The sequence below is a fragment of the Setaria italica genome, chromosome I (genome assembly GCF_000263155.2).
Source record: "Setaria italica strain Yugu1 chromosome I, Setaria_italica_v2.0, whole genome shotgun sequence".
Lineage (NCBI taxonomy): Eukaryota > Viridiplantae > Streptophyta > Magnoliopsida > Poales > Poaceae > Setaria > Setaria italica.
The window spans coordinates 29,190,671-29,199,218 of NC_028450.1; the positions used below are offsets into that span (position 1 = coordinate 29,190,671).

The window sequence follows — 8,548 nt, forward strand, 5'->3', positions numbered from 1 at the left end:
GATTACGTTAAGGTGATCCTCTCTCGCCTTACTTATTTCTATTTGTTACTGATGGACTATTGAAAGTTTTGCAGAAAGAAAGTAGAGATGGCCATGTGCATGGTCTGAAAGTATGTAGACGGGCTCCGGAAGTCAGTCACTTACTATTTGCAGATGACAGTCTCTTATTTTTTTGTGCTGGCCAAGATCAAGAAGAAAGAATAAAGGGGGTTCTAACAAAATATTGTCAGGCGACGGGTCAGCTAATAAATTTTGATAAGTGCTCCATCCTGTTTAATATGCATTAGGAGGAAAATATGGTCCAAACTATCAAAAGCATACTAAATGTCCACAAGATCACCTTCGAGGCTAAATATTTGGGCCTGCTAACGCCTGAAGGAAGACTAAAGGCGGACATGTTTCAATCCATCACGGAAAGGTTGATACAGAAGTGTAATGCATGGGATGAACGCAATCTATCTGCGGCAGGAAATGAGACCCCTATTAAATCTGTGACACAAGCTATACCTGTATATGTTATGAGTATGTTTCAATTGCCAGGGTCTTTACATGATGCTTTGACACAGTGTATTAGAAGATTCTTGTGGGGGGAGATGACCGGAAAGAGGAAGACTCACTGGATAGCATGGGACAAATTTACCAAGTCAAAAGGTGAGGGAGGTTTAGGTTTTCGGGATTTGAAGCTCTTTAATCAAGCACTTCTCGCAAGATAGGCTTGGAGGTTGATTGAGCGACAAGAGAGTCTGTGTACTAGAGTCTTGAAGTCAAATTATTTCCCTAATGAAAACCTGCTAGATACGGCCTTCCCAATTAACCAATCGCCGACTTGGAAGGCAATAGTATACGGACTAGAGCTGTTAAAGAAGGGAGTTATATGGAAGATTGGTTCTAGAGAGAAAGTCTGCATTTGACGTGATCCATGGCTGCCACGTGGCTAGTCTTTTAGACCAGCAGGGAAGAGAAGGCCATGCCGGCTAAAGTGGGTTTCCCAGCTCATAAATGCAGACCGAATGGAATGGTGGAAAGAGGTGATCCGTGATTACTTTAGACCATATGATGTGCAGCATGTCCTGGATACCAGATTACCAACAAGTCCTGCTGAAGATTTCATTTCATGGCACTATGAAAAGTCTGGCATCTTCTCTGTCCGAAGTGCTTACAAGCTTGCAAGAGACATGCAGGACGAGGAGAGGGGAGCACGACAGAGCATATCAAAGAACTAGATGGGCAGGCCAATATGGAAAGGGTATTGGAAAATTCTGATAGCGCACAAAGTACTGCTCTTTGGTTGGAAGGTTATGAAAAATGGTTTGGCAACACAGGACAATAAGCGGCAATGAGCCATAGTAGTGGCAAGCCAGTGTGAAGTGTGTGGTGTTGAAGAGGAGTCAACAATGCATGCTTTGGTCAAATGTGATCACGCGAAGGCACTACGGAATGCAATAAGAAAGGTCTGGATGTTGCCGGATGAGGAACAAGTCCTGAGGTTATCGCCGGGTAACCTGTTAGACCAGATCGATAAGTTGGGGATGGATGAGGGAGCAAAGCTCCTCCTGCTACTTTGGAGGACCTAGCTGGTGAGGAATAATATCACACATGAATCTGAGAAGCAATTGATTGAAGGCTCGGTTAGGTTCCTTCAAAAAGTATTGGACGGAACTTTGTAGCATCCAACAACAGCAGGGCTACTTCGATTCAAAAGGTAAGAATATGATTTGTGAATCTCTACAGGGAACAGCAAAAAGAAGATAAAGAAGGCAGCTCGTTGGGAATCACTAGAGCAAGGGTGGCTGAAAATTAATGTCGATGGAGCCTTTGATTGTAATACAGGGAATGGTGGGATTGGAATCATTATCATTGGAATCATTATCAGAGATAATGCTGGAACAGTCCAGCTCACTGCATGGAAAAGTATTCCAAAGGGAAGGGATGCAGAGGAACTGGAAGCAATGGCAGCCGAGGAAGGCCTGATGCTGGCTGTGGAATGGTGTGACCAAAAGGCGATCCTTGAGTCTGATTGTAGTACTGTGGCCGGAATGCTGGCGAAAAGGGATGGCGGGCGTTCCAACCTAGGTTTATCCTTGAGGAGGCCATGGTAGCTGAAGGAAGGTTATCGACATGGAAGATAGTCCATACGAGAAGAGATTGTAATAGTGTTGTACATGAGCTCGCATAGTTGGCAAAGCGTACATAGCACTCTGCAGTGTGGCGTTTCGCGGCTCCGATATGTGTTGAGCAAATTATTGCTTGTGATTGTAATTTAACTCACGAGTAATAATAAAAAGCTCTCTTCTTCTTGAAAAAAACATGAATACACACTACGTTATTGTAATGTGAGTGTGATACCAACTCCTGCCCCTCGAAGCCTAGGGTCACAGGCCCGCGCCACCGTACCCGGCAAGGGATCAACCGAGCGTCCTATTTTATCCAGGTTTGGCGTGAAGAAAGTTCCTACTTAGATACTGCTCCTGCTGGATCCGATGGTATTCTTGAGCAATCCGATAAATTTTCACGACAGGAAAAAAATTGCAACACAGCGCCTAGCTATTAGCTCAATTGATTCGAGCGTCGTGCTAATAACGCGAAAGTCGTAGGTTCGAGACCTTCATGGGCCATCGGTATTTTTTGTTTCTTTTCGACCCCGTACGTTTTCCTCACCATATGGGTGGGCTTGGAGCAGATATAAACCGCATCAATGTACAAAGTGATTAAAGTTCGTACACCACATTTACAGTAAGTAATCCTGCTAGGCTGCTACTACTATTTCATTTCTCTTTTTGCCCTGCCAGCTACTGCATTAGATCAGGGCAAAAACATTTTGCACCAAACGTCGTTGGCACTCCTGAGATTACATTATTCTTCCGAGTAGCAAGAAGCTACGGCTGCGACGCATGGCGGCGGATCAGATCGTTTTCTCTATCTCTATGGGCAGGCCTCTCTTGAATTCCACGAACGGGTCCTCGCCGTCTAGCCTCCACCGTACCGTCATGTGTACCGCGTACATGCATTGCCGGAATCATGCATATGATTAGTATTCCGTTAGGTTTCAAAAAATATGCTTTTCAGGACAAATTACACATGAGTTTTATATTTTCAAACTAAATATTTCGAAAGCTATTGCCAATAAAAAAATTTTACCAAATTTTGGTCAAAACGTCACGTATTTATTATTTGTAACCGAAGGGCACGCGCGGGCGTGTGTGTTTTAATTTTAGCAAAATGCAACCTAACACTCTATAAAGTCGATCCCTAATGAAAAGCAGCGGGGGTGTTTGGTTTGGGGCTGCTAACCTTTAGGATTAAAGTTTAGGTCTTTGTAGTCCCTAAACTACTAAATAGAGTGACAAAAAGTTGTTAAACTTTAGTCCCTAAAGTTTAGCCATTTAGTCCTTAAGAGGTTGCTAAAAGGAACTAAAGGAGATCTTAGACAGGATCTGCTCCTCATTAATACCCGTCCCTCCCCCCACCACCCCTCCCGATCCAATCCTCCTCTGCACCCACCCCGCCGCTGATCCCCGGCCACCCACCTGCAGCTCCCGCCCGCCCCCGCCCCCGCCCCCGGCCACCCGCCCGCCGCTACTCCGCTCCTGCCCGCCGCTCCGCTCCTCTCCCACTCCCGCCCGCTGCCCCACCCGCTCCGCCACTGCTGCTCCCGTCGGTCGCTCCCGCCCTGCCGCTGCGCCTCGCCTCGAAGGCCAGCAGGGCAAGGCATGGTGGGAGGATGGCGGGAGCGTGGGTAATGGGGGCAGGAGGCATTGATCAGGAGGTAGTTTTGTCTTTGTTCAACAGCTTTAATGACCTTTAGTCACTAGAAACAAAACAGGAGGAATAAACTTTAGTCCAATGAATAAGGGGACTAAAGTTTAGTTTAGTCCTTTAACCAAATTTATTCCAATACAATATAACAAAATACAATATGACCAAATTTATTCCGGGGCTTAATTCCAAACTTCATAACAACATACAATATGATATCTATATTTACAAATGCACAAATTAAACACACAAGCGCTACACCTAGTGGGTAATCTTATTGGTTTCGGATTTATTAGTAGATGGTGATCCTTTATTCGACGGCACGACACTTCGTTCTATACAACCTTAGAACACGACGACAGAATTGGACATGTTGTATTTCATCTTCTCAAGGTTGGGCGCGACGGCGAGCTGGATCATCAGCGGCGGCCCGCAGACGAGGGCCAGCGTGTCGTCGTCGTCGCCGCCCTCCGGCAGGTGTTCCCGCAGGATGGCCTCCGTCACGACCCCGACGCTGTACTTCCACCCCTCCTCCGGCCGCCTCACCTGGCTGATCACGTACCACACCTTGAGCCTGTCGGGGAACTCCGCCGCCCACCGGTCGAGCTCGCCGCGCAGGAGGATGTCGTCCTCCGTCCGGTTGGCGTACACGAGGTGCATCACCGTCGTCCCGTCCTCCGGCTGGTCGCGCAGCGCCGCCTGGATCACCTGGTAGATCGGCGTGATCCCGCTCCCGCCGGCGACCATGGCGAGGCGCCTCGCCCTGCGCGGCTCGCCGCCGTTGATCACGAAGCTGCCGCGGCCGACGTACTCGACGTGGCCGAGAGGGCCCTTGACGTCGATGTAGGAGCCGACCGGAAGCGCGTCCAGGTGCTGGGTCATGCGGCCGCCGTCGGGGAAGTTAGGGTGCTCGTCCTTGAAGTACACCTTCACGAGGAGGTCGAAGTGGCCGACCTCGTCGACGGAGCTCGTCGGCGTGTACGCGCGCATGCAGAGCTTCCCGGCGATGTTGGCGCACACGAAGAGGTGCTTGCCGACGGGAGGCCGAGCACCTGGTCGGACGACGGCGCGCGAAGCGGAGCAGGCGGACGTGGCGGGAGAGCTCCTTCCTTCCGACGAGGCGGCAGCGGACCTTCTCGCGCGGGTTGGAGAGCGCGCCGGGCGCCGCCGCCGGCGCCGCCCTGATGGCCTGTTGGATGATGGGCGTGGTGTCCGGGCTGTCGCCGGTGCCGGCGGTGACGACGAGCTCGCCGATGAGGTAGGGGACGAGGAGCGCCTTGGCCTTGTCGGAGTGGATGGCGTCGAACTCCTCGGTGCAGTCGGTGCCGGCGTTGATGAGGATGCTGTCGGCGCCGCCCGGGTGGTCCTTGAGGTACTCGGTGCAGTCATAGACGTGGCCGTGGACGACGATCCACGCCGAGTCCCGCGACGCGTGCTCGCGCACCTCGGACATGGTGAACTTCTTGTTGGAGGCTTTGGTGGTGGTGGTGTCCGTGACGACGGTCGCCGCAGACGTGCTCCGGTGGATCCCCGGCGGCGCGGCGGCGGCCTCCGCGATCTCGAGGTGCTTCTGACGCGCCATCCACCCGCCCGGCTGGTTCCCCGGCTGCACCGGATGGTCGAACACCATCCCGATCTCCCCCTTGCGCGGCCGGCACACGTTGATCCTCACCTTGAACCAGCAGTTGGTCATCATTCCCTGCAAAATCGTACGTGACGGATCAGAGACAGAACATCGCGATACAGGAACAGAGAAAGCCTCCCATGCCGTGGGCCGCCATGGGAACGTGTGAAGATGACAATGACACTATAGGGTACCATGAGGTTCCAGGTGAGTTTCTCTGGCTGGGTATTGAGCGATTGGTCCCAGGCGCGGACGGCGATCTCCTTGGAGGCGAGAAGGTCGGCGACCTCGACGTTGACGGACCAGAAGCACCAGCACCAGTACTTGCCGTACTTGGTGGGCTTCTCCGGGTGGTTGAGTGCGCAGAGGAGCCATGTCTCGCCGCCGTCCAGCGTCACCTCCACCCGCGTCACCTTCTTGCCGGCACCTAGACGTACGACCAAAAGCACAGGGATGTGAATTGTGACAGTGTATACATATGCATGCATGTATCTTTGCCAAGTGCATATAAAACATCTATTTAATTTTCCCACCTCTACTATTTTCAAAATAGTCTAAAGTAACCAGTAACTTTTTATGGAAATTACTCACCTGTATCATTATGAAAAAACATAAAGTAATCCACTAATATTCAACAAATTACCATGCCATTATAAAAAAAACTTACAATAATCTTGTAATATTGCATGAAAATTAGCCATATATGTGATTATTAAAAATAACCTAAAATAAATCTAAATCTGAACTTGAATTACTAACATATGTTATTATAAAATAATATACTAAAAGACACATATATCTATTCTAAATTATCTATTTATGCCATTGTTAATGTAGAAATGTTAATTTAAAGGTATCTAGAAATGCTAATTTAAAGGTAGAGTTCCAGGTTCATTCTTTTAATTTCATGTTTGCACGCACAGATTTTATGTTGGTAGAGACTCCAATACAATCTATCCACACATGATAATTTTATTTGGTGGAATTTTCTTTCCGATGTTTTCATCATTTGGTTCGTTGCTGTTTTTCAATCAAGGGTCCAAACAAACTTATCAACGTGCATATGTATCCTGTTACACGACAGTGTGACAGAAACCACAGCTATAAAACAGAATTATTTCATCTAACCATAATCGATTAATCTGATTTTACAAGCAACCATGTGAGCCATAAACAAGAGATTGTCTGCTCAAGCCTCAAGGTTAATATTTGATTAAAAATACGGATATTTTTGTTTGGTTGTGGCCATAACATCCTGTGGATAACTGGATATACACAGAAGATACACTTGATTGGAAATCGAAAATAGGGCAAGTCAGACAGTGCAAGGCTCACCCGAGTAGGCGAATCCTTTGACGGTGTAGGCGCTCTGTGCGGTGGTGGCGTTGATGGGCAGGATGTCGCCGTGCCCCGGCGTCGTGATCACCGAGTTTGTGTTCATCTCGTTGATGACGTACTCGGGCTTGTACCACCACCCTGCGTTCATTAATTGTTGAAACATCAGTAACATGTTCATCTCAGCTATCCATGAATGAAACAGTGCAAGTGTGTTCAACTTTTCATTTTACGTAATTCATCACCTTCGGCGTCGGCGAGCTTGACGTCGACGTGGGACGGCAGGAAGCGGTTGTCCTTGTAATGGTAGTAGTTGTCGGACTCGGCGGTGGTGACGACGATGCGGCGGAGCCACTTGACCATGCGCCCCGCCGTGCACCCCGGCACGATGAGGCGCACGGGGAAGCCGTGGTCCGGCAGCAGCGGCCCGCCGTTCTGCATGTAGGCGAGCATGACGTCCATGGTGGGGTCCATGGCCCGCTCGAGCGTGATGCTGGTGCCGTACCCGCACCCCCCGCCGGCGCCGCCGCCGCCGGGAAGGTCGTCGGCGCCCTCGAAGCAGACGTAGCGCGCGGCGGGCTCGACGCCGCCGCACCGGCGCAGGACGTCGCGGAGGCGCGCGCCGCGCCACACGGAGGTGGAGACGGCCCCGGGGCCCCAGTTGAAGCCCAGCGTCTGCCGCGCCATGTTCTGCTCCTTGCGGCGGCCGCTGGAGCAGGCGAGCGTGACGGGGAGCTCCAGGGCGGGGAAGCCCCCGGCGAGCTCCTCCATGGTGAGGCGCGCGGGGCGGCGGACGAGGCCGGACACCTCGACGGCCCAGGAAGCCCAGTCCCCCCGCGGCACGGCGCCGTGGTTGCGCACGTAGTGGAGAGGGCCCGGGGTGATGAAGCCGTGCTGCATGAGCTGCGGCAGCGGCGGCTCGCCGTTGAACGGGTGCTTCCCCGTGAGCCGGAGCAGGGACGGGCTGCGCGAGACCCACGCGTCCGCCGTGCCCTCGTCGCGAGGGTCGCGCACCGGCGGCTCCTCCACGGGCCGGAGGTGGCGCAGGTAAGGCGAGAGCTCGTGGCAACCCGGATGCTCGTCGTCGTCGTCGTCCGACGCGTCGTCAGCCTCCTTCCGCGGTGACGAGACAAGGGCGGTGAAGCCGCTGCGGCCACGCCGCACGGGTGAGCCCGCGGCAGGGTGCAGGACGTGACCCGGCACCGGCAGAGCCGGGAACGCCATGGCGGCGTCGACGTCCGAGGCACGCAGAAGCTGTGCGGCGGAGCCCAGGTCGAGGCTGGCGAAGTGAGTTGGCTCAACACAAGCGCCCATGATTTCCGGCAGAGGGGTTGGGTGGTGATCCTTGCTAACAAGCTAGGGAAACGTTGTGCTAGAGCTTGGTGGTGAGATGTGAACCACAGGTGGGTTACTCTTGAAGACGAAGGGCGGCGAGCTTGTATTGGTGACAGGGAAGGGCGTAGGGCCGGGGTTGTGTATATATGCACGCTCTGGTCGATGGAGCTCCGGAAATCCGGCCAGCAGGTTGGGAGCCGCCATGCACCCCACGTCAGTCGAGGGACAGTAGCCAGCCAACCAAAACCGTGTATGCTCAAGGTGATCTAGTAACAAAAATAGCAAGTGGGTATATCTTTGTAAACCAAGTAGTACTTGTACCGAATTCGTGATGATCGTCCATTTGGACCAACGAATTTCGTTTGAACATTTGAAGAGATCAATCAAGATCCATTCAGCATGCAGCTAGTACTATATACACCATGATGATGAACATCATCTTTTATCTTAGGGATGCAACCACAGCTAAATCATGTAAGGAATCAAAGTATAGATCAA

The 8,548-nt window shown here is 51.7% G+C and overlaps 1 pseudogene; it reads right to left on the minus strand.

Moving 5' to 3' along the window:
- Positions 1–3,936: 3,936 nt before the first annotated feature.
- On the minus strand, positions 3,937–8,029 carry LOC101769260 (annotated as a pseudogene).
- Between the last annotated feature and the right edge of the window lie 519 nt (positions 8,030–8,548).